Source organism: Anolis sagrei, chromosome 3 (assembly GCF_037176765.1).
Source record: "Anolis sagrei isolate rAnoSag1 chromosome 3, rAnoSag1.mat, whole genome shotgun sequence".
Taxonomy (NCBI): domain Eukaryota; kingdom Metazoa; phylum Chordata; class Lepidosauria; order Squamata; family Dactyloidae; genus Anolis; species Anolis sagrei.
Window position 1 is genome coordinate 62,270,524 of NC_090023.1, and position 23,032 is coordinate 62,293,555.

Sequence of the window (23,032 nt, forward strand, 5' to 3'; positions counted from 1 at the left end):
CTAGTCTGCCTTTCCCACTGGCCCTGATGGTTCTCCCAAATGCAGCCTTAGCACTTGAACCTGGTTATTTCCCCTGTCAACTCCTGAGGATAAAGCCACATCTCACATTGTTCCTTGGGTACTTCAAGCTCTGTGATTGTTGTTGTTGTTATCACCAGGTTACTATTTAAGATTCACCAGGTTACTATTTAACTACAGAGGAAACTGAAACAAAAAGGTGGAGAGAACATAATAATAACAGCTTCAGAAAAAGAAAGCGATTTTTACTAGTATTTGCATTTTTATTTATGATGTACAAAACTCTAATAAGTTTTTATTGGAGAGATTTGGTCCAACAAATGATCCACAGGACATAAAGTTCATTTATAGACCTTTCTCTCATTTCAAAGAAATATAAAGAGAGATATAGATATAATTTGTCTACCTATGTCCTTCGTTTTCCTCTCATGGGATACAAAGTGACTTAGAACAAGCCTATATAGCAAGATAAAACTTGGTGATTAAAAACAACTAAACAACAAAACACCATTAATTTTCATGACTGCAAAAAAACATTTTAAAAACATACAATTTTAAAACAATAAATATGAAATTTTACACCCATAGAAGGGTGTTACTAAATGTATGCAGGACATTGTGGCAGTTTTGGAGGAAAACAGCATGAATAGCACATATAAGATACCAAAATATTAAATAACAACACCTGAATCAATCTGAGTAAAAGAAGATTACAGACTTTATCTATGTGCTATTAATCGGAAGTATGGTAAATCCCATTTTTCCCAGTAGGGTTTACTTGTTCATAAATTTGTTTAAGTGTGATTCAGATCACAGTTTGCCAAGTAACAGGTGATGGGTGACTGGTTTAATATGAGTGTAGCTGAAAGGAATCGGAATTTGTCACAGGCTGTTGATACCAATATGTTCAAACCAAGTGGCTTGTGTGTTTTGGAGTTTCTTTAAAAGTAAAACAATATGAAGCACTGGATGCCATCTTATTTTCTAGTTCTGGTTTTAAGCCTGTTTTTGTTGTGTTTGTAGTTAGAGCTTTTCGCTTATAATTTTTGGGGTTGGTTGTGTCTGCTTTTCTGGCATTTTGAGATAATAAACTGAACTCTTTCTGTTTACTTTGAGGCAGGTTTAGAAGTTATGATAGTACTGATGGATGAGGAATGTTTACTTACTGTTTTCTTTTAGAAAAAGACATATATTTTGTTCTTTACAGTTGTTTGTGGAACTTCCATTTTGTACAAATGAATGGCTTTCATATTCGCTGTCCTTTTTAGGCTGCCAGGTGCCTACCTGAGTTTTCATTCAATTGTTGCATTGAATGAAAACATCTCTCTGTGTGTCAAAAAGGCGAGAATTTTATGACAACAGAGTAGTATTCAGTTTAGTAACTGAAAATCCCTATACTCCAAATCATTGTGACATGACATTCCTTTGCTATTCTATTGTGTCTCATACATATCTGTACCTATGTTATCCAGTATATACTTCAAGATTTATCTTTTATTGACAAAAGTACAAGTTAAAATGCATTAAACAGTCATGCTTTATGGAACTAGTATAGTGCTCAGAATTCCTTTGCTTCAGCCAGCAAAGTACTTGCTGAGTTTTACATATTACCCAGTATATCTGTGCCAAATATGGGTGGATGGATAGACAAACAAACATATGGTTACAGTAATAATTTCAATAGGACAAACAGAATGAAGCAGCCTATGCACAGATGTATTGCTTTCATACCATAGATCTGGACTCCTTTTGTTCTCTCACACCCCTTCCACACCCACCCACAATATCCTCTTTCACTCACAGACACATAAATAGTACTGTTGTCACATATTTAAAATCCAGTAATCCATTCCTTCTTTACGATCTCTCAGAACCAGGCAATATTTCAGCACATTACTATTCTTCCTTTTAAGTTGCTGCCTAGCAGAGAAAGAGGAAAATATGGGGAGGAGATAGAGAGAAATAATGCAAGACAATGATTCTCATTACTATTAAAATAACTAATTTGAGTTTTCATGCCATGCCTTTAAAATCTCAGCCTCAAAAAATCTTGCAAAAACTGAGAAATGTTACTGGTTGTGTGCATGCCATCCAGGAATCCTTTCCACTCCTGAATTCAGGAAAGGGGAAAAGGTGGGGAAAGGGGGAGATGAAGAAGGCGTAGAATAAATTCAAAGTCTGCTAAAGAATTGCTGGCATTATTTCTCCTTACATCACGTGTGTGTGTGTGTGTGTGTGTGTGTGTGTGTGTGCGTTCGTGTGAAAGAGAGAGAGAGAGAGAGAGACAGACAGAGAAGGAAAGACACTGAGAAGGAGAAAGACAGAGTGAAAGAGCTGGGCTTCTCTGTTCTTCGGGAGGCAGAAGACTGAGGTTGAGCATCTATGGGAGTGCTTGGTTTCCCCCACTGCCTTTGGAGATGGGCCTTATTGATTTGGGGGAGAAAAGGGGGGAGGGGAGGGTGGGAAGGGGAGGACCAGCCGGCAATGGGCTCCTGGCAGCAGCGAGTCATTTTCTTCCGGAAAGATGTCAAACAACTGAGAAAAAGCCACAGGAGCAAGTAGCAAAGGGTGGCCAAATCAGAAGAAAGAGGGAGAATGGAAGGCATCCCTTATGAGTCTTTTTTTCTTCCTTACCCTCCTCCCTTCTTCTTTCTCTTCCAACATCTGACCTGATGCTGCAGTCCAGTAGGTCTGACAGGGGGATGGGGGGATGAGAAGGATCAAGAGAGAGAAGCTGTAAAGAAAGAGAGAAAGAAAAGAGAGCATGCCAGCGTGTTAATGTTAATGATGAGTGCAGTGAACATTTCAGCCCCCTCCACAGGCAACCGCTCTGAGTCAGCATCCCTTTTTTTGCCTTGCCTTTGTGTGTGCCCATGCACGTGTGTGTGTAATGTGTGTATGCATGCACGCGCATCTCTCTCTGTCTGTCTTCCTGCATGTGTGCATGCCTGTCTGAGCGTGTCTTGTCCATGCACACCCGCCCACAGTCGTGGGAGGTAAAAAACCCAGTGAGGAGCAAAGGTACGTTCGAGAGCAGCTTACCTCCCAAAACAAAAAAAAACTGACTGATTTCCATCTACTGAGCATCAGATGTATTCCCTGAGGAGGATGGGTCTATGGGATGTGGGCTGTATGTGTGTGTAATTATGTTAATGTCCTATTTATAGAGAGGGGGACTTAGATTATTTTTCTTGCCTTCCTCATGATTTTGGAAGAGAATGGTTTTGGAAAAACCATCCAAGGGTGCTTACATATATATATATGAAATTGTGCTAGTGCTTTTTCTTTAACTATTTCCTGTCTGAGGCAAAAGAGTTTGAACTGTAGTGCAGAGCAAGTGACAAAGGAAAGATTTGTACGCAACATGAAAGCTTTACCCGAATCTAAATATTTAAAGCAGTACAATATATCGGACTGGGTCCAGTATTGAAATGGAGGGGGTGGGGACTGGGAGTTCCAAGAACCAACTGGGAGGGGATCCATTAGCAAATATTTTATTTTCTTCTGTATCACTTGTCAACTTGTTCTACAACTAATTATTTTGATGACTGTTATTTTTCTCTCTCCACTTTTTCCCCTTTAAAGACAGAGTTCATCATGAAGAAAGGCATGAAATGAGATATGTCCAGCAGACTACTTCAGTGGCCAGGACATTTATGGTTGCTAGTTCTTTGGTTCTTCTGCCGAACATTATGGATCTGTTCCTAAAGTAGACATTTTCTTTTCCATTCCACAAATGAAACTAAATGCCGAAGGAGAGAGAATGTGAATTTTTTCAACACTATCATGGTGTTATTTAAAAAACTGGATTTTCCACAAAAAAAAAGTGCTGGAGAAAGCAGGGAGACCAGGATCTTTTTTCCCCCTTCTCCTTACTTTACAAAGAATGTTTTTATGAACGTTGAAATGTGGCTCAAATATCCTGGCACAGAGAATGACAAGTTACTAAAAATCCCTGTGCAGATTAGGAGGTGGAAAGCAGATCTGCATTTGGAAGGAAGAAGCTTTTTTAAAATCTACAGATAACATATTTTATATGGGACTGAGAGGGGAAGAAAATACCCCTTAAATTGTGCCCAAAGGAATGAGTTCAAGGTGCAGAATGTATCAGGGCCCACTATTAAAAATGATACTGGAGATAGAATGTTAAACTGTTTGATCTGCCTTTAGGACACTGGAAGAAAATTGTATAAAATTCTGCTTGAAATAGATTTTAACCTGTATTTAGCTTTTTCCTCCCTTCCTTTCTTTATTTTGCACAACTTTGAAAACCTGATAGACAAATCTTTTCAACAAATCTTAGTAATGTTGCTCATGCAATAAACAGACTACTTTGACAGTGTTACTGCTGCCTATTCATGTTAAAACTTCCAAACCTACCGAGATATTTTATCAAAAAACAACCAAACCCAATCTGATTAATTGAAGAAGAATTCGACCGGATCATATCAGACTTTTCCTAGTCCCTGAGACCCTAACTTGTGAGGTTTTTAGTAACAATCACAAGTCAGGCTCTTGGGACCTAGGCGGAGGGGAACCAGCAACTTTGGACTTTATCTGCAGTTATCTGCAGTATGAATAGCACCAAAATATTTGCCTATGGGAGTGGCACATGAAATGACAATCAGATGTTTTGACCTTTTGGGAAAGGCATTGTACATAATACTGATGGTAGCATGTACAGATTTCTTTATTCATATGTCTGTATTGTATTCCTACAGTGCAATCCTATATGTGTCTATTCAAAAGTAAGTCACATCGAGTTCAGTGGGATTTACTCCCTTGTAGGTATGTATAGGTTTGCTTCCTTAATGTTTTCTGTTAATGAAAGACATTGATCCTAGTTTTGAAGAATAAAGGCATACAGATATTTATTACCAAACTTATTGTTGGTTTGTATATAATTTCCATCCTGAGGCCTAGCAAATGTTTTTTTTTCTTTTTTAATTTCTCTTTTAGAGTTTTAGTTCAAGTTTATCTTTTGTGTAATTTTTCTCCTATGTTTTTATGTTTAGGTCTTGTAACAAGCTTCCCAAGTATATTACAGCAGTTCCACACTGAACTATAGCATAAAACTAATATCAAATGTACTGTGCTTTCTTGCCATTATTTTAATCAAATATTTCACTCAATATGGCTGTACTCTGTTTCTTCATACATCATTTACCATACCTGAGTTGTCATATATCAAAATAACTGGGTTTAAAATCATGTTACTGCTAAGGTGATCTGTGTTCAGCAACCTGATGATAGGAAGTTATAAGGATACATACATTTACGATTTGTATAAAATGTATAGTAATTCTGAAACATAACCAAACTATTCTGAATGTATTATTTTACCATTTATATTTGTAATCTATACAGTCCACATATCTTTTTCAACTGCTAGTCCTACAAAAATATTCAAACTCTGCAGACTGAAACAAAGGCTTTGCACATCTGAAGTATTCAAACAATTTTCCATTTTCGATTATATTTTGACTTTTTCCCTACTTGTGTAGGTGAGATTGTTGTAATGTCAGCATAAACAGTATCATAACAAGACATTGTTCAAATACAACATAATGATTCAGTGGTTTGCTGAGTTTTTTTAAAAAAAATGCCCTAAACTGTTACAAATAAAAAGGATATAAAGGTGTAGCATCTTATAAATCAATAATGCTCTTATTTTTACTTACCACATATTTAAATTCTTGATTGAACTATAATTAGACTGATTATAGGAGAGAAAGAAAACTGTCTCTAGATCTATAGTATTGTAAACTAAACAATTATATTATGGAAAATGGCTATCATTTTTACTGATTAAAACCTGAAATAAAGTAGGTGACTACTTGAATGAATGATCACTTTCCAGATACATTAAGATAAATGGAAAGACAGCAATCTAAAGTCCAAATTGATCTGCTTGATTAGACTAGAAAAGATCAATTGAATCAATTGCTGAATGGTAATCAACATGTTTGCAAACCCCATTGACCCACTTGCAGTTAGATTAGTCCTACATACATTTGCCCATGCAACTTTCTTTCTGCACAATCTCTGATCATTTGGTGAAACTCCATATATATCCATAAAAATCTATATAAATATTTTGAAATAATCCAAAAATATTTTATACAATTCTTTTGTATTTTTGGAGGCATATAGGAACATACATCAAATAATGTTTGAAATTACTTTTCACTTTTATTCAAATTAATATGCCAAATATGCTCAGATGTGTCCTAAAAATACACACCTCACATCAATTGCTGGCTAGCAAGCACTATAAAAGACTGCTTTATGTCAGGTCAGAATTTTGTCCATCTAGTCAAAAGTTAAAATGGCAGAATTGTATCCCTGTATTTATTTACTTATTTATTTGATGCATATCCAGCTGTTTTCTTAAACGAGACTCTTTTGCCCAGTACCTGATACTTTGAGCTGAAAATGTTGGAGGCTAGACAGGACCTTTTGCTTATAAAGTATACATTCCGTTACTGAACTATAGATAGATCTGTGATTAAAGATAGACAATTAGAAAGGTAGAAAATTGATATTTATATGTTACAAAAGCAATGTAATGATACATTATCATCCCATGCCATTAATAACAGTGTTCAGTAGCCACACTTGAAATTATCCTGTTCATAGAAGTTACTCAGTGTTTTTTTCAGTAAAAAAGGCAGATCTATACATCTGTGCTTCTGAAGCAGAATGCTCACTAAAGAACAAAATAGAGACTTGATATTCACACTTTCACGTATCCATTCTCCAAAAAACACTCCCCTCGGAACTGGTTGTGGGCTGGGCTAAGTCATACAATGCAATTCTATAATCTTCTTCCAGCCCACACATATGACCTCATCAGACAGGGTAGAAAGAGCAGCATGCTCTACTTTGCCTTCCCTTTAAGCACGAAGCCTCCTGGTGCACACTGCTGGAATCACCATGATGTGTGGCGATTCTGGAGGCCTTTGAGATGAGTTCCATAGTCAAATATAGTATTCATCTGTGATTTCAGGTATCTGGAGTGGGGGTATTTTGGAACCTTTTTGACCTTTGTGAAAAACCATTGGTGTGAGCTAGCATGGCTCTTGTCTTTATATGTCATGTTTTTCATTTAAACTGGCAGAACTAACCCTGCCATTGGATAGGGCGAGGGAAATGCTACATGACCTATAAGGTCACTTCCACAGCTAGCTGGCATCATGTGACAGAGAAAACCTGAATGCTACCTTTTCTTTGCTTCAGGAAGAAAAAAGATGTTGTGGCTGGACCTGTAAAGTATCCCCTCTTCCTACATCTATATCAATAAAACGTGATTCCAATGTAGTTGACTTTTCCACAGAACCACTGTGAGAACCACTGTGAGTAATTATAGTGTAACTCACCACTGTGAGTAATTATAGTGTAATTATGCTTTATTCGTGTAATTATATTTTATTTCAATATATGTATTTTTCATTATTATTCTAACGTTAATGTTACTTTCTCTTTAGTTATAAGTTTATTGATGTTATTTGTATTATTTTGATCTGTGTGTATATGACTATGGCACTGAATGTTTGCCTCTTTTGTATGCAAACTGCTCTGAGTCACCCGGGGGGAGAGGGCAGTCTATAAATAAAGTTGTTATTGTTGTTGTTGTTGTTATTGTTATTTGAAACACAACAAGATGAGTTCACAGCAGACAAGATCACTCTGCTAGCTGTTGTTTTGGATCACACGTCGGACACTTCCCAAGTGTTTAGGACTGTGTGATGTATCGGTGAATAATGCATGCAGATCCCAGTGAGGTAGTCTTCTGCAGCTGACAGATGGTAATTTTGTCAGCACCGATTGTGTTTAAGTGCAGGCCAAGGTTTTTAGGCACTGCACCCAGTGTGCCGATCACCACTGGGATGACCTTTACTGGCTTGTGCCAGAGTCTTTGCAGTTATTAGTATTATTATTATTATTGATGATGATGATGATGATGATGATGCAATACCTACAAAGTAATGTAGTACTAAGGAAATACCTGTGCCATGACTGATGTTTCCTGGGTTGAAATGGGACTTTCCCACACTGGCAAAGCTTGGAGGGGGGAGAGAGATTTGCCTCCTCTCCTGAAAACAGAGACTGATAGTTCCGGCCGGAATGATCTAGAACGGGAAGGAGCCAGTCTAATGGCCTGGGCCAGCCCCCAGCTTCATTCTGCTCCTGCTCTTTGACCTACCACTCCTACCCATTAACATTATAATTAGTGGTTGCTGTTCAGGGACCAGGTAGGAATGTTTTCCCTCCTATGTTCTAGGAGGGGTTTTTGCTTACCCTATACTTTTTGCAGGCAAATTGGGATGGTGTGGTCCTTAAATAGGCTTTAACGGAAAACAGTTGGGAGAATGTAAAAGTTGGTGTACACCCAAGGTACCTCCTTCAGAGGTGAAGGCCATTAACTAAAACACTCACCTAAGAGTCATTTGGATAGGGTGAGATGAAATCAAATGAAATGGGGAGGACCTGACCTCAACAACTTTGAGAAAGACTTCTCCACACATTTCACTTTGAGGTTGCCCAGGTTAGGTCACCAGGGGGCCCAGGTGTTTTGCCCTAAATAGCCGAGGGGTAGGCCGGGCAGGAATGCTACCTCGGCTTTGCCACACCAAGTTAGGACCTCCATAAGTTTATGTTTAGTTAAAAATTAAATAGGTAACATTTAATAAAAGTTGCCCATATTTTAACCCAAAGAAAATTGTTGTGTGGTCTTGTTATTTGGGGGGGGGGGGGGTTAGTTGGGAAATGAGGAACTAAAATAAAACAGAACAAGAAAGAAGTTCTAGTGACCCCAGGGATATAGATATATGAAATAAGTATTAAAAAACAAATATGTATTGATAGTAAATCAGCATTTGCAAGGCTTGCTACATGGACATATTTTCCTTTTTTTTTTTTTTTTTGGAGTACAGCTAAGGCATTTTCTGTAGAGCCCATTATAGACACTGCAGGTTGTTCTGGCTTGACTAGACAGGAACTGTAATCCAGAAACATCTGGAGGACTTAAAGAAATGCTACATCTCTATGATCACTCTATGAAGAAATGCCATTGTTTTATGAGATCCAAGGATCAAGAAATCCTGCATGGTAGTTATGGATTCATAACCTAGACTTAACAGATCTGTAACTGCTTCTTAGGTAAAGGTTTTCCCCTGACATTAAGTCCAGTCGCATCCAACTCTGGGGAAGGGTGCTCATCTCCATTTATAATCCGAAGAGCTGGCATTGTCCATAGACACCTCCAAGGTCATGTGGCTGGCATGATTGCATGGAGTGCCATTATCTTCTTATTCTTCGTATAAACAATTGTAATGCCACAGTCATAGGTGTCCCCTGAATATGATCTTAAACTCCTTGTCATATCATGGCTTGGTGACAGAAGAGGGTTGGCTGCTTTATGCTAAAGCAGCCACTCTGTCACACCATACACCTCTTTTTCTCAGAGCGGCTCCCTGGAGTTTAAAGGGGGTTTCTGTGGCCAGTTCCATAAGTTGTTTGTGGCTAAATTTATGTGACACTGAAATTGATTCAGGACCTTGACAACTATTAAGGGCAAAATTGTAAAGAAAAGAAAGGCACAATTGCTGACATAAAGAAATATAGCTTCTGTAAAAATAAATCCAGTTCCACTAACCTTTTTTCAAAATACAAGTCAACAAATGGGTAAGAGTGAACTAATAAACCTTTTTTATATGGACATCCAAAAGCATTTTGAAAAATACCTCAACTTAGGACTCCTAAGCAAAGCTAGTTATATTACAATAGTGGTTCAAGAACAGAACGTGGAGAATGGAAATACTTTGGTCAGTTCCCTCAAAGGATGCTATCTCTACTGTAGTTTTTATCTTCTTCATGAAAGGCATGCTCGTAAGAGTGAATAATGTGGCAGCCAAGATTTAGCAGCAAAAACAACATCAAAAGAAGTATTCAAAACTTCCCATGAAACTAGAGGAATAAGGATATTCTTTCTAAACAAGTTAATTTTAATGAATGTTGTGACAAGTAAATAGGGAAATCCTAGTTTCAAATATATAGTGAGGGGACAGAGTTGGAAGTGACTGATAAAGGGATCTTGGAGTCCTGGTAGATAGCTAGATGAAAATGCTTACCCCTGTACAGCTGTTATTCATTTATTTTTCTTAAAATATGTTAAGCATAATTAGAATAAGATCAAAGATAAAACTGTCAATATCATTCCACCCACATACATATCCTGTCATTAAAGCATCTGAAAAACTCTGTGTAATTCTGATTACTATACCCTGAAAAGGGTACATATCACAATTATGATACTATCATTCCATTTTAACAGCATGCTACAGAATCCTAAAAACTGCAGTTTTTGGAAGGATATTAATTCTCAGCTGGAGCACTCTACTGCTTCACCAGATTGTAAACTACAGGATTCTATAGGATTCAATCATTGCAGTTGAAGTGGAGTCATAATGGTATAACTGTGTGGTGTGAATGGGCCCAGAATCACATAGAAGTAGAAAAAAATTGAAGAAACTTAAATCATTAAGGGATTAGACCTATTCTGCCATGAGAAATGGTTACAAAGTTTAGCACTATTAGGAGTTAAAAAAAAAACGAATGAAGAAATATAAAGGGTTTTTTGTTTTGTTTTTTTCCCTGTGGTAAACATATCTAGGAAGAAGGTCTGGAATTCATGATCACCTAGAGTTATGCTTTCATAATATATTCATATTCATAATTTGTACATATTCCTTATGTAAGGATCATAAAAGGGAATAGAACTCATAATCCCCCCCCCCCTTGGGATAATAGAAATCCCCAAGTTATTGGGAGGGAGGGTTTTCTCATATCAATTGGGACACAGTAGGTGAATGATTTCACTCCCTTCTAGTGTGAGGAGAATTGTGACAGGGATTTTGCTTCTGGGTGTTGCACCACACTGATGGTAGAGGTGAAAACCTCTTCTGTTGCTTGATCAATAGGAGAACACATTCCTGTTATTCAAAGCAACTGCTCATTGGTTAAGTGAGGATGCTGGGCAGGAGATGCCATTTAAATCTAAAATCTCAGTTAGGTTATTCTTCCTTTTGATAATGCTGGAAGACTAGCTAATCTACTGAAGCTGAACTGAAGGGGGGTGTTTGGATAAACAGTTGAATTCACTGCCACAAGATGTATTGGTGGACAGCATTGGCAGATTTGAAAGGGTGGTGATGATGATGATGATGGTCAAGGAGCAATAACATATTAAAATACAACATATACAATTAGTTAAAAACACATCTCGATTTAAAATAACACACACACACACACACACATATATATATATATATATATATATATATATATATATATCTCCAATGCATATTGAAACAAACAGTGCTCCCACTTAGGGCACTTCAGACAGTACCAAAATCCATGTTTTAAAAGAACTGACTGCAGCACCCTACACAGACCTGTTAGTCCCAGGATTTCTTCCCCCATCATCCTCACAGACTTCCTCTTTATAGGACCAAGGTGGAGGACAGATGGGGGACATTTGGTGGAAGGTTTGTTTTTTAAAAAAAATTACTCTGTTATGTTCTGGACCATATATATGCACATGCAAATATTTTAATATAAATACAATCGGACTCACATGTGCACATATGGCGTTCAGCACATAATGGAAGGATTTTTTAAAAATTCCGCTGGTTTCTCCCTTTCCCAACTATTTATTCAAGCTCTGTTTAATATTATAAAGTTTTAAATAAATAATTTCAGAGAATTCTAATTGCTCTCCATTTGTGCTTCCTTTAAATCAGCTTTGTGTCCCTTTTACAGCCCAATCACCTGATCAGCTGTTTCGAGCTTTTTAAAAGATGACATGTGTTGGAGCAGTCTCCACAGAGCGGAGGAAAGGAAATCATGTGATTTTCATGAGTTCAGGGATATCCAGCAATGTGAATATGCACCTTTTCTGGCCAGAATATTTTTAGTCTGTTGCAGGGAATTATTGCATATTTATTGCTAGCATCATGTAACCAACACCCCCCCCCCCTTTTAACTTGGGAAATCCTGTGTTTTAGGGCCCTTCGATAAAGCCATGAGGTTTAGGGCAAGAAGTGTCTGCAAGATGGGATGGCTATATATCACCCCCAATAGTAAAGACCATATGCTTGTCGCTTGTTTGGGTAACACAAAACAAGAATGTGTAGTTGTCCTCATTTCCTAGACACAGATTTCCTACAGGCAACCTAGTTGTCCAGTGTGTGCTTTGATTTTATAATATAAACATGTGGGAATAAATAGAATTTTTCATCACCACCAGAATCAAAATTTGCAGAAAGCATGAATCTACATTTCATTGAATTCTTTAACAAATAATTTGTATTTTATTAATTTATTGTGGAATACATAGTGGAGCTCCTATATGGATGTCATGGCTACCATAACAGAACTAGGGAGCATTCTTCTAAAATTTGTACAGCAACCTGCTTCTGATTAGAGCTACAACCTGGAAGCATTTTACCATTTTTGAGTGCTGATGGGGGGGGGGGGGGGAGAGAGAGAGAGAGAGAGAAGGAATGCATTATTCCAGCTGTTTGTTTTTCTTGCTTTTTTTCAGGATAGCGGCTTGTCTCTGCTACTTCTACTAAATACAGATAGAAAAAGGCAGTGTGATGACCCTCATCTCCTTGCAAAGCAAACTGACAAATGACTTTAACTGGATGCCCAATGATATTACTCTCAAGGAATAGTAGCAGCTTTCCCATTTTTGGCTATCTTTCTTGGCTGTTGAGTAGAAGTACACTCTGGCTGCTTCTGGTTAGGAGATTTAGTAGAGATGGAGTTAGAGTCGATGAGAATGTATCTCAGTATACATCAGTATGTCTTACAGACTGGCAGAGGTGAGGGGATACTTTCCTATTCTTCAGTCGGCAAGCCACTCATGGTGCCCTTAGTCCTTAAGAAGATAAACATCCGTAAGGAGTTTTCTACTAGATTAATTGGATATCTTCACTGGATCTGTGATGTTCTTAACAGGTGGAAATATTGAAATTTATTTCCATATGTTCCTGTTAAGTAACATATGCACATTACTCTGTTCCACCAAACTAATGGCAAAATCAAGTCATTAAGAATACATGAGGAACACATATTAAAATACATTGCGCTTTGTCCTTACTTAGGCAGTATTCTCTTAATACAGCATATAGCCTTTTCGTTCTTGAAAACTGCAAAAAAAAAAGAGAGAGAGAGAGAGAGAGAGAGACCTTAATTTGCTGATTAGGGAATTTGAGTCTTCTTAATGAAAGACAAGTAAACATGTCTGGCTACTGAGTACGTGCATGTCCATGTCTATTTCCATGGGAGAAGGTTTTTTTTTCCTCTTAATCACAGTGTAATGTTTTCCTAGGTAATGTGTAATGTAATCGGCTCATGCTACTATTAGCAAGTCTTATAAAGGTAACCTCTGGAAGCACTAAGACAGAAAGAGGAGAGAGGGAGCAAGAGAGAAAATGTGTGATGCATATAAAAAAGGGGATATATTAACGATTCGATGGATTTCTGGTTGGTAGACCAGATAGAGCCAGACGCATACATTAGTGGCTGTCTTCTGCTGATGTGAGCTGTGCTCAATGCGGTGGAAATGAAAGATCACCTAGTCTCTGACACAAGCTTATTTGTATATTTTAATTTTCAAAAGGGAAACCATTGTTTTACATATGCGTCTTAACCCTTCCATGAATTTCTCTTCATTCCCATGCCTTTACATGGTTTGCTAATTAACTGTCTTTCTGAAATACTATTTAGCAATTTTCTGACGAATGTCAGCCACTCCCAAAATGAAAGGAAAATAACAATTGTTCTTTTGATTTCCATGTTCAATGAGATTTTTTAATCACTGTAATCATGTTTTAACTTTGAATTATTAAAGAAGGGTTACATCCATTTCTTCATATTTATTTCACCCTAGACAATATATGGACCCAAATGCCCTAAAAGACACCAGATGCTATCTGATCCTGGAAGCTCAACAGTGTTAATCCTGGTTGCTACTTGGATGAGACACTGCTAATGAATATCAGGTGCTGTAGGTTTCAAAGGAGGAAATTGGCAAAACCACTTCTGAGTATTACTTGCCTCCAAAAATTCTATTAATGTCATGGGATCACCATAAGTTGACAAGCAACTTGAAGCAATACACAAACACACCCAATATAGGAGTGTTGTGTGGTTTCTGGGCTGTATGGATGCGTTCTAGCAGCATTTTCTCCTGATGACTCTCCTGCATCTGTGGCTGGCCTCTACAGAGGATCTGATGGTAGTTAAGCAAATAGAGCATATATATATACTTGTGGAATGTCCAGGGTGGGAGGAAAGAACCATTGTCTGTTAAACTAGTGTAAAGGGTGCTATTAGCAAGCTTTGAAGTAGGCTGGCCTTTGTTCCCTTTGAATTGTTTGTTGCTTGGAGGCATCCTTTGTCTGAGTAAGTCCTTGAGTGTGTACTGGAGACTTACTGTGTCTGGGTGGTGTTCCTTATTCACTGTCTTGATTCTTTTGGTTTTCAATACAGGTAGCCAAATTTTGTTCATTTTGTTCATGGGTTCTTCTTTTCTGTTGAAATTGTCCATGTGCTTATGGATTTCAATGGCTGACAAAGTGATTGTCCGAGCGGTCCAGAATTTCTATGTTTTCAAATAATATTCTGTTCCCAGTTTAGTTTTTCATGTGTTCTGTTGTGGCTTTTTTTTTGGGGGGGGGGGGTGGCTGAAGTAATTTGCACTGCCTTTCATGTTCTTTGTTTCTTGTGTGGCGCTGCATTTGGTGGTCCCTTTGTAGACTTTTCCATGGCTACAAGGTATGAGATACTCCTGCATTGGTTAGAGGATCCCTCTTAACCTTTGCTGACTAGTATTTGTTGAATATTCTTCATGGATCTGTAGATAGTTTGTAGGTTATACTTCTTCATCAGCTTCACCATACTGTCAGTGGTTCCCTTGATGTATGATAAGAACACCTTCCTTCTAGGTGGCTCTTTATCTTTATTCCTATAGCTTGTTCTAGGTTTTGCGGCTCTTCTGGTGTTTGCAGAAGAATAACCATTGGTCTGTAGCGCTCAGTTTAGGTAGTTCAGTTCACCTTGAAGGAGGTGGGATTCACAGATTCTGTTTGCATGATCCACCAGAATTTTGATTGTGCTCCTTCTTTTTGTCCTGGGTGATGACTGAAGTTTTTATGTAGATCTATAACAGTGTGCATGGGTTTTCTGTATACTGTGTGGCCCAAATTTTGGTTTGGTTTTCAGGTGACTAGAACATACATAAATGGTATATTTCCTTCATTTGCTTTTTCAAATGGTAAACAATGCATATCATCTACATAACAAAACCAGATAGTGAGCTTTTTTGTTACTGTTTCCAGGACTTGTTTCTCAAAGTGTTCCATGTAAATTTTTTGCTATTATCGGGCTAAGAAGGCTTCCCATGGCCACCCCATCTTTCTGTTCATAGAATTCATTGTTCCACTGGAAATAGATTGTAGTGAGGCAATGTTGAACCAGGGCTATGATGTCCTTTGAGAAATTCTGGTTAATGAGTGCCATGGTGTCTGCTATGAAGATCTTACCGAATAGGAAAATGACATCAAAGCTGATCAGTTTGCCTTTGGGGTTGAGTTTAAGATTGCTGATTTTCTCGATGAAGTGGGCTGAGTCCTTAATGTAGTAAGTCTAATCTGGATTTATAGTTGTGTAGCTAGAAATTTTGCCAAATCATATGTATGAGATCTGATGGTGCTCACAATGGGTCTGAGCAGAATGGAGTCCTTGTGGAGTTTTGGGAGTCCATAAAGTTGGAGACGTAGAGTTTCAGATTTACACATTTGTTGCTGTGTGTTTTTCTTTTGATTTTGTTGGTTGAGTCCTATTTTAGTTTTTTGCATGTTGTGGAATCCAAGAGTTGTCTGATTTTTTTTCTTTGTATTTTTCTGTTTTCATGATTACTGTGGCATTAACCTTGTTTTCTGGGAGAATGATTTCTGAATCAGAGTTGAGATCTTTGATAACTTTTCTTTTCTTGTAATGTTACTGAGAGAGAAGTTTTGCCTTTCTCAGAATTCTTGCTGTTTCCCCTCTTACTTCCTTCACTTCTTCCTCGGGGAGATGATAAATCACTGAATCAACATTAGCAATGATATTTTCTGATGGGATTCTGTTGGTGGTAACAGCAACATTTCCTCCTTTTTCTCAAATGGTGAAATGTCAGGAGAAAATGCTGCTAGAACATGGCCGTACAGCCCGAAAACCACACTCCAGTGATTCTAGCTGTGAAAGCCTTTGACAATACAACACACAATATATGTTTCCACCCTTCCCAAATTTTGTCAAATGCCTTTTATTGCTATCCCAATACTATTAACATGTGTCTAGAATAATATAACATGTAATTCCAGTTATTCCCTATTGGCTGTTATAAAATAATAGATTCAAATAAAGCTGCTTAGTACAATGTTGCATTTAAGTCAAATACCATCACTATGAATATTAGTTATATTAGACACAAGCTAGCCAAAATGAAACCTCTAAGACACATGAATTTCAACTTCTAACCAACTCTCTTTTTCTCCAATTTAAAGCAATAAGATTCCAAAGTGTCTATCTGTGGCTTGATTGTGCTAATTTATATTGGAATCACCTTCCCATAGCTTCTTACCACATTACTCCAGTGATATGTGCAACCAGTGATAGCAAGAAAAGACAATTTAACCACTCAAAATGTTTGCCACTATAGCATAGCATCATTAAAAACTCCATGCCACATTGACTCACATATATGGTTCACATCCGCATTCATCTGTTGGGATTATTTAGTGAGGGAGATGTCTTCAGTCCACTTTTTGCAATTTTTTTCTTTCTAGATGTGCTGTATTATAATCTTCATAATTCCCAGAAAATGGGAGTTGTAGCCCATGATAACTGGAGAGTCCCAGGTTGTAGAAGGTTAAAGATAGATATTGTAAATAATAATGAGAGCTGGGAAGGTGCATTTTTGTATAATCGCAAGTAACCTGGTGTAGCTTTTAATAAGATTCCTATTGTGAGTGAAATACAGTACCTTATTTTTATTTCCTCTTTTTCTTTCATATCCATGTTTATGTTTATAACATTTTCTTTGAAACAACAACACAGCTTCGAGTCCAAGCTAAAATGATGTAGTAAATAAATAAATAAATAAATAAGCTTCAAATAGTCCAATGGACAGCAGCCAGGTTGCTCACCGAAGTGGCATCCAGGGAGCATACGTCAGTTCAACTGGCTGCCAGTCTGCTACCAAGCACAATTCAAACTGCTGGCTTTAGCCTGTAAAGTCCTAAAAGCTTCTGGCCCAGCTTACCTGTCCGAATGTATCTTCTCCTATGAGCCACTTCAGAGATTAAGATCATCTAGGAAGGTGCTGCTCTCTGTCCCGCCTCCTTCAGTGGGGATGAGAGACAGCACCTTCTCAGTGATGGCCCCTTGGTTGTGGAAATTTCTCTCCAGTGATAGCAGAGCAGTCCCGTCCCTCCAGGCCTTAGAAAGAAAATAAAAAACCTGGCTTTGAGATCAAGCCTTTGGAGATTAACTATATTGCAATAACAGCTACTGAATATGTGCAATGATTGTTGGAATGGCACTGGATTATGATTGTGGATGACATGATTTTAAGAGTGAATATGTTTTAATGTGTATTAATTTAAATTTTAAATTTTAACTTAAATGTGTTTTAACTGTATGTCATCAAAAGGCATTAAATAGTTGCCTATATGTAAAGCTGTCTTAAGTCTCCTTCAAGGTAGAGAAAGACAGGATATAAATAAGGTAAAGAAAGAAAGAAAGTAATACATTTTCATTTGAAAGAAACTGGCCCCAGTTACATTACAAAGATTAATTTTGTTGATTTTTAAGAAACAGATACACTCATCCAAAATACCATTGTTATTTTGCCATTGTGTGTTATATTGTTCCAATTGTGCTGCATCGTAAAAACTTGTATAACTATTGTTTCGAGAATGATGATTTGATTTAAAATTTGAATTGAAACCTATCAGTATATGCTGTTGGAGCATTTTCTACTTTTATTGCTACTTCCACATTCTGTGTGCTCCGAGAAATGGGCCAAGGAGAAAAAACTTCAAATAGCTTGCTAGACCCTCTAAACTAAGCTCAGCCTACAAAAAAGTACTATCAATGTACAAATCACATTTGTTTAGTGACTTGCATGGATTCCCTATAATGCAATGCTTTGATAGAAGGATATAACAAAATAGTCTCTTTAATCAAGCACTGGGTGCTGAAAGAATTGAAGGCTGTCAGTTCAAAGAGTGAACAGGAAAAGAGGCTTCTATCTATTATTATGATTTAATTCCATTTGCCTAGTGGAATCCCTAGTGTTAGTCAAAACCCAGTATGTGTCTAAGCATATTGGCTCTAGTCTTCCCTAGTAGTCTTAGCATTTGTAAATTTTCTTCAGGGAGGTTTCTTATCTAGATAGTGTTTTGTTGGGGAATTACACCACAATCTGTTCCACATCCCCTCCTCCCTCACATGTAGCCTTTTCAACTTCTTCAAAGAACTGGAAGAAAAGTAGATTCTTTTATTAATGGCAGAAAACAAACTGACTGCTGGACTTCCGTGCCAGGACTCACATAATGCAGCAGGGTGGGAACTGTAACAAAGAAATCTTGAAAGCACTAAACATATAGTGAAACCCTATTTAAATTCACTGATGGAGCTTAGGGTACACAATGAGAGGAAAGTCTGAAGTAGGATTTACACTGGGAGATGAAAGGGAAATATACCTCATTTAAAAGAAAAGCATTTCTTTGAGAAAGTCAGTTCAGAAAAAAGTCATTTCAAATATCTATGGTATCACTTGATTGAATATACTTTTACAAAGAAAATAATCAAGAAAAAATATGTAGGGACATAAAGACAATGATATTGAATGGCACTGAAATGCAGAGTACATGTTCAACTAACTGTTTGGGTTAATTTTCACATTACTAATGCAGCTAACCTTGCATATACATAATAATCTCATGAAAAGCACGGCTTTCACATCCATATACTGCTAAGATGTGAAGGTGCTATCAAATTCTGCATGAATTCTATAGTGTAGAGCCAAACTTAATATTTGGTTCTCTAGATGTTTTGGACTTGAACTCCCAGAAATCCCAGTTAGCATGACCTATGTCAGAAATTCTAGGAGCTGAAGTCTTAAATATCTGTAGGACCAAAGTTCAAGCACTAATGCTATGCATGCCTTTATTGTCGTATACCATTGTGTAAGAAACACATTATGCTAGAATTCAAGGGCTTTGTGTAGAAACCCATTATCAGACTTCTTGTATCTTCATACCTTCTTTATTATTCCACACAATGTAGTTGATAAGGTGTGTTTTATCATGTTTTTTGAGGTGTGATAATTTGTATGTTTTTCCTTCATACTCCAGACTGTCAATTAAGAGACATGAGTCTTAAGGAAAGATTACTGGAAATGCTGCTATTACCTGTTTATGGTTTACTTATTTTCCAAATAAACTTTTTTAAATAGCAGGATATCCTCCAGTTCTCCTTGTTCCTAGATGAATGGATAAGCCACATGCTTCATCATCCAAGTGAGTCCCTCCATGGAGGTAGAGAAGAAAAGTTCTAAATAAATAAATAAATAAGTGAAAGGGCACCATCAATCTTCACATTGATGTTAGCCCAAAATGCCATTGCTGCCTACATATGAAGATTGCTTTCCCTTTTTTTGTTGAGTCTCACTCAGTCTTCCAAAGGGGTTTGGCCCTAAGTACTACCAATCATGAAGACAACACATGGGTCTATTGGAGCTCATAAGGAAATTTTTGATTCACAAGATTCAGGAGGCAGCATTTGACATAATCTCTTTCTCCTTTGCTTGTTTACAAAGCATTGAAGAGCATGAGATGAGCAAACTCTGCTGCTGGTGGTACTTCTGTTTACATCCATAACAATACATTATTTTTAGTTCAAAATGCGGGCAACAGACAATGATGAAACACATTAGTACATGCTGGTGGTTCACTGTTGTTGTTTTTTATTCGAAAGATTGCTTAACAGTAATGTGTAAAATGCAATTTATTCAATGGGACCTAGAGGTTCTTATGTTATACCTCCACTTGCCTCATTTTCACACCAGAAAGTGAAGGTATTTGAAGTATCCTCTGTACTGTGTAGGAGTACAGACAACCTCTGCTTCATCTTCATTTTGGGAGCATTTTCTGCACCCAAAAATGTACAAAATATTAACACAAAAGACACAGATTTTTGTGCAACATTATTTTGATGAAAACCAGTTTTTGTGCATTTTTTTCTCTCAAAAAGTCCAAACATTTGTCTAATGAACTTTAATTTAAAAAATAGGAAATATCCTGATGTGTCAGAATCTCTTTTTCTCATCTAGGAATACAATCATTGATAAGTACTCTTTTGCATTCCTGGGCCAAGGGCTTGAATCACACAGGTGAATCATAAACTTCTGCTAGATGTAGTTATAGCTTCTCTTCCTTATTGTAATGCTTGAGCTATCTGCTTTTTGGCTGAGTGCCTCTTCATAATAATTCAGTTACTAGGGGAGGGCCAAAAAAAAGATGAGTCATTTGTTGCTAGCCAGTTGGAGGAAGATATGTCATCCTGCTCAATTTCTGGAAGACTGCCAAGAAGTTCAGGAAGGGAATGCCTTTTTCTTCAAAAATTTACCTGCATTTTTCCCCATTCTTATTTCACTTTGAGTTGTAAAATTTAGCTTTTTCTTTATACGCTTACATTTGTATTCATTGTACTGCATTTTTCTTCTTGTGGTTGATTATTTATGCATTATACCTAATGTATGCATTTTCCCTTTTGATGGTAACCTACTTTTTATGATCTCTGTATTTTTTAGGACTCAGGAAAAGCTTGCATGGCATTATCCTATTTAAGGTTCCTCATAACACTGCATTTTTTTTAAAAAAAAAAAGAAAGATAGTTGTGTTTAAGACTCAATTTTATGATTTTGCACAATTCTCAAAGACCTGTCATATTCTGGTTATAATGGTTATTTCTTAAATTTAAATTGGCTATAAACACTATGATCATTTATCCATCTATTATCCATTTATTTTACAATATATGGATACTACTCAATTTGGTTTCAGTGAAGTCAGTTGCTAAATATAGGTCTTATCCTTATTTTACTGCCTAAAATAATTATATTATAAACTATTGTTTATAATCTTTGAAACCTGGTTTTTTTGCACCAAGCTAATGGAAAATTTCTACAATAATATAGCTGAATGATGTAAATCTATTTTTTAATCATAAAGGCATTATCATAAAGAATTTTCTTTTAAAAAAAAATATAAGCTGCCAGAAACACTGAAATCTTTTCATCCCATTGTTTGTTTGTTTCCTCTGCTCCCAGGTGAATATCAAGGTCTATATTTCATTATCTTCTTATCAATGTTAAAAGAAAGAGCTATGATCTTAGATAAGCAATAGGAGTCAGTTAAGAAAAGAAATGGCTTCTATCTGCAGCCTTTCCAGACACTGCAGTAGAGGTCCAGACAGTCACCTGAGTCTTATTGCTTTGTCTCAACTATAAATCACAGGCGGGTAATGGCCAAGGCCGACACCTTGACATTTTCAAGAAGAGTAAAAGACCTGATTGGAATGGAAATCAATTTCATTTCACAAATCTTCAGATGCTACTTCAAACTACCCCCCCCCCCCCACTGTTTCATTCAAGAATCCTTTGGCTTTGATAAAGGATTGCTTGCACAGGGCAGGATTAGACCCATTTAAGCTCATTTTGCACTATCAGAGAATGTATGTGGGTATAAATACAATGTGGATTCTAACTACATGAATACGTGAAGTGTGAACAAAAATTTACATAATGTCCTTTCTCCTTATACTTGGCTAAAATTCAAGAATCAATAGCTTTGACATGCTCTTCAGTTATTCACTTCCTTGTTTTCTCCTGAAAGGTACAGATAATTTAATCAGTGATGTTCAAGCCATCTCAGAAAATCATGGGCAACCATCTGCTGGCATCCTATGCATCCTCGAGTTTGCCTAAGAATGTCCATATCAATTCAAAATTGTGAAAGTGAACTTGTGCATGTAGTGCATGAGACATACATACACATATGGATGATCTTTCACATTCTGTTGTGTATTTCATGGGGAAGTGCATTCAGTTCTGCAATGTTCCTATTCAACCCAAAAAATTATCTCAGATAGAGCCAGTTCAAACTGGGAGACTTATGACTTCATAATACATATCAAAAGTTTTGCTGTCCAAAAGCAGACAGGTACTTTTTTCCTTACCACTATCAGTTTGATCCCTCCCTGAAGACTTAGGTGGAATATGTGTAGGACACTTGAAAGGATATGAATTATTTTATGTTTTCTATCAGTTTCTTCCTATATCAGGTAAATGCAGAGATCCTTACAGTAAGTATGTAATGTAAAATATAGTACAGGAGTATGTGCCCTATCACCTCGGATGCTTCCTTAAAAATTACTGTATTTTAGTTATTTCAGAGTTACAAGAATTCTTTACAATATATATTGAATTAAATGAAGAGGTTTATCACAACCACCACAAAAACTATCTAAAGGGATCACAATACACATTTCAACATGACACAGATTGCATCAATTTCCACTATTACAGTTGCAGAGGGGTTTTATAGAAAATGATGCATTGAAAAATAATTTTCCTTTTCTAATGGAAGCTGATGACTGTAATTCCCAGTGTCAAATCACAAAACAAGGTGTTTTCTTTAGTGCTTGTATCAAGAGGCATCATTTCATGTTATCAAGCGAATAGACTCAGCCCACAATCTAGTGAGCTTTTAATGAGCCCACTAGAGGATGTGTTCTTGTAGAATTGTCTTCTTGTATTTCACTATTGAGACTAGGAGAGAATGCTGAAGATAGTTGAGACAAAATGATGTGTACATCATTCTGGGGGTGC

At 37.0% G+C, this 23,032-nt stretch overlaps 2 long non-coding RNA genes across 7 annotated transcripts in view; one reads left to right on the top strand and one right to left on the bottom strand.

Moving 5' to 3' along the window:
* The window catches only part of LOC137096715 (uncharacterized), a 35,218-nt gene extending 32,166 nt beyond the window's left edge, over positions 1–3,052 (bottom strand). Inside the window, exon 1 of the long non-coding RNA XR_010909645.1 lies at positions 2,653–3,052. This is a non-coding gene — a long non-coding RNA (uncharacterized lncRNA). The remainder of the gene's footprint in view (positions 1–2,652) is intronic.
* The window catches only part of LOC137096714 (uncharacterized), a 354,124-nt gene that overhangs the window by 304,132 nt on the left and 26,960 nt on the right, over positions 1–23,032 (top strand). For 4 of the 6 annotated variants that reach the window (XR_010909640.1, XR_010909642.1, XR_010909638.1 and 1 more), the window contains one exon: positions 3,604–7,373. This is a non-coding gene — a long non-coding RNA (uncharacterized lncRNA). Of the gene's footprint in view, positions 1–3,603; positions 7,374–12,625; positions 19,707–23,032 lie in introns of those variants that run through there. The other 2 variants (XR_010909639.1, XR_010909643.1) reach the window with 2 other exon arrangements.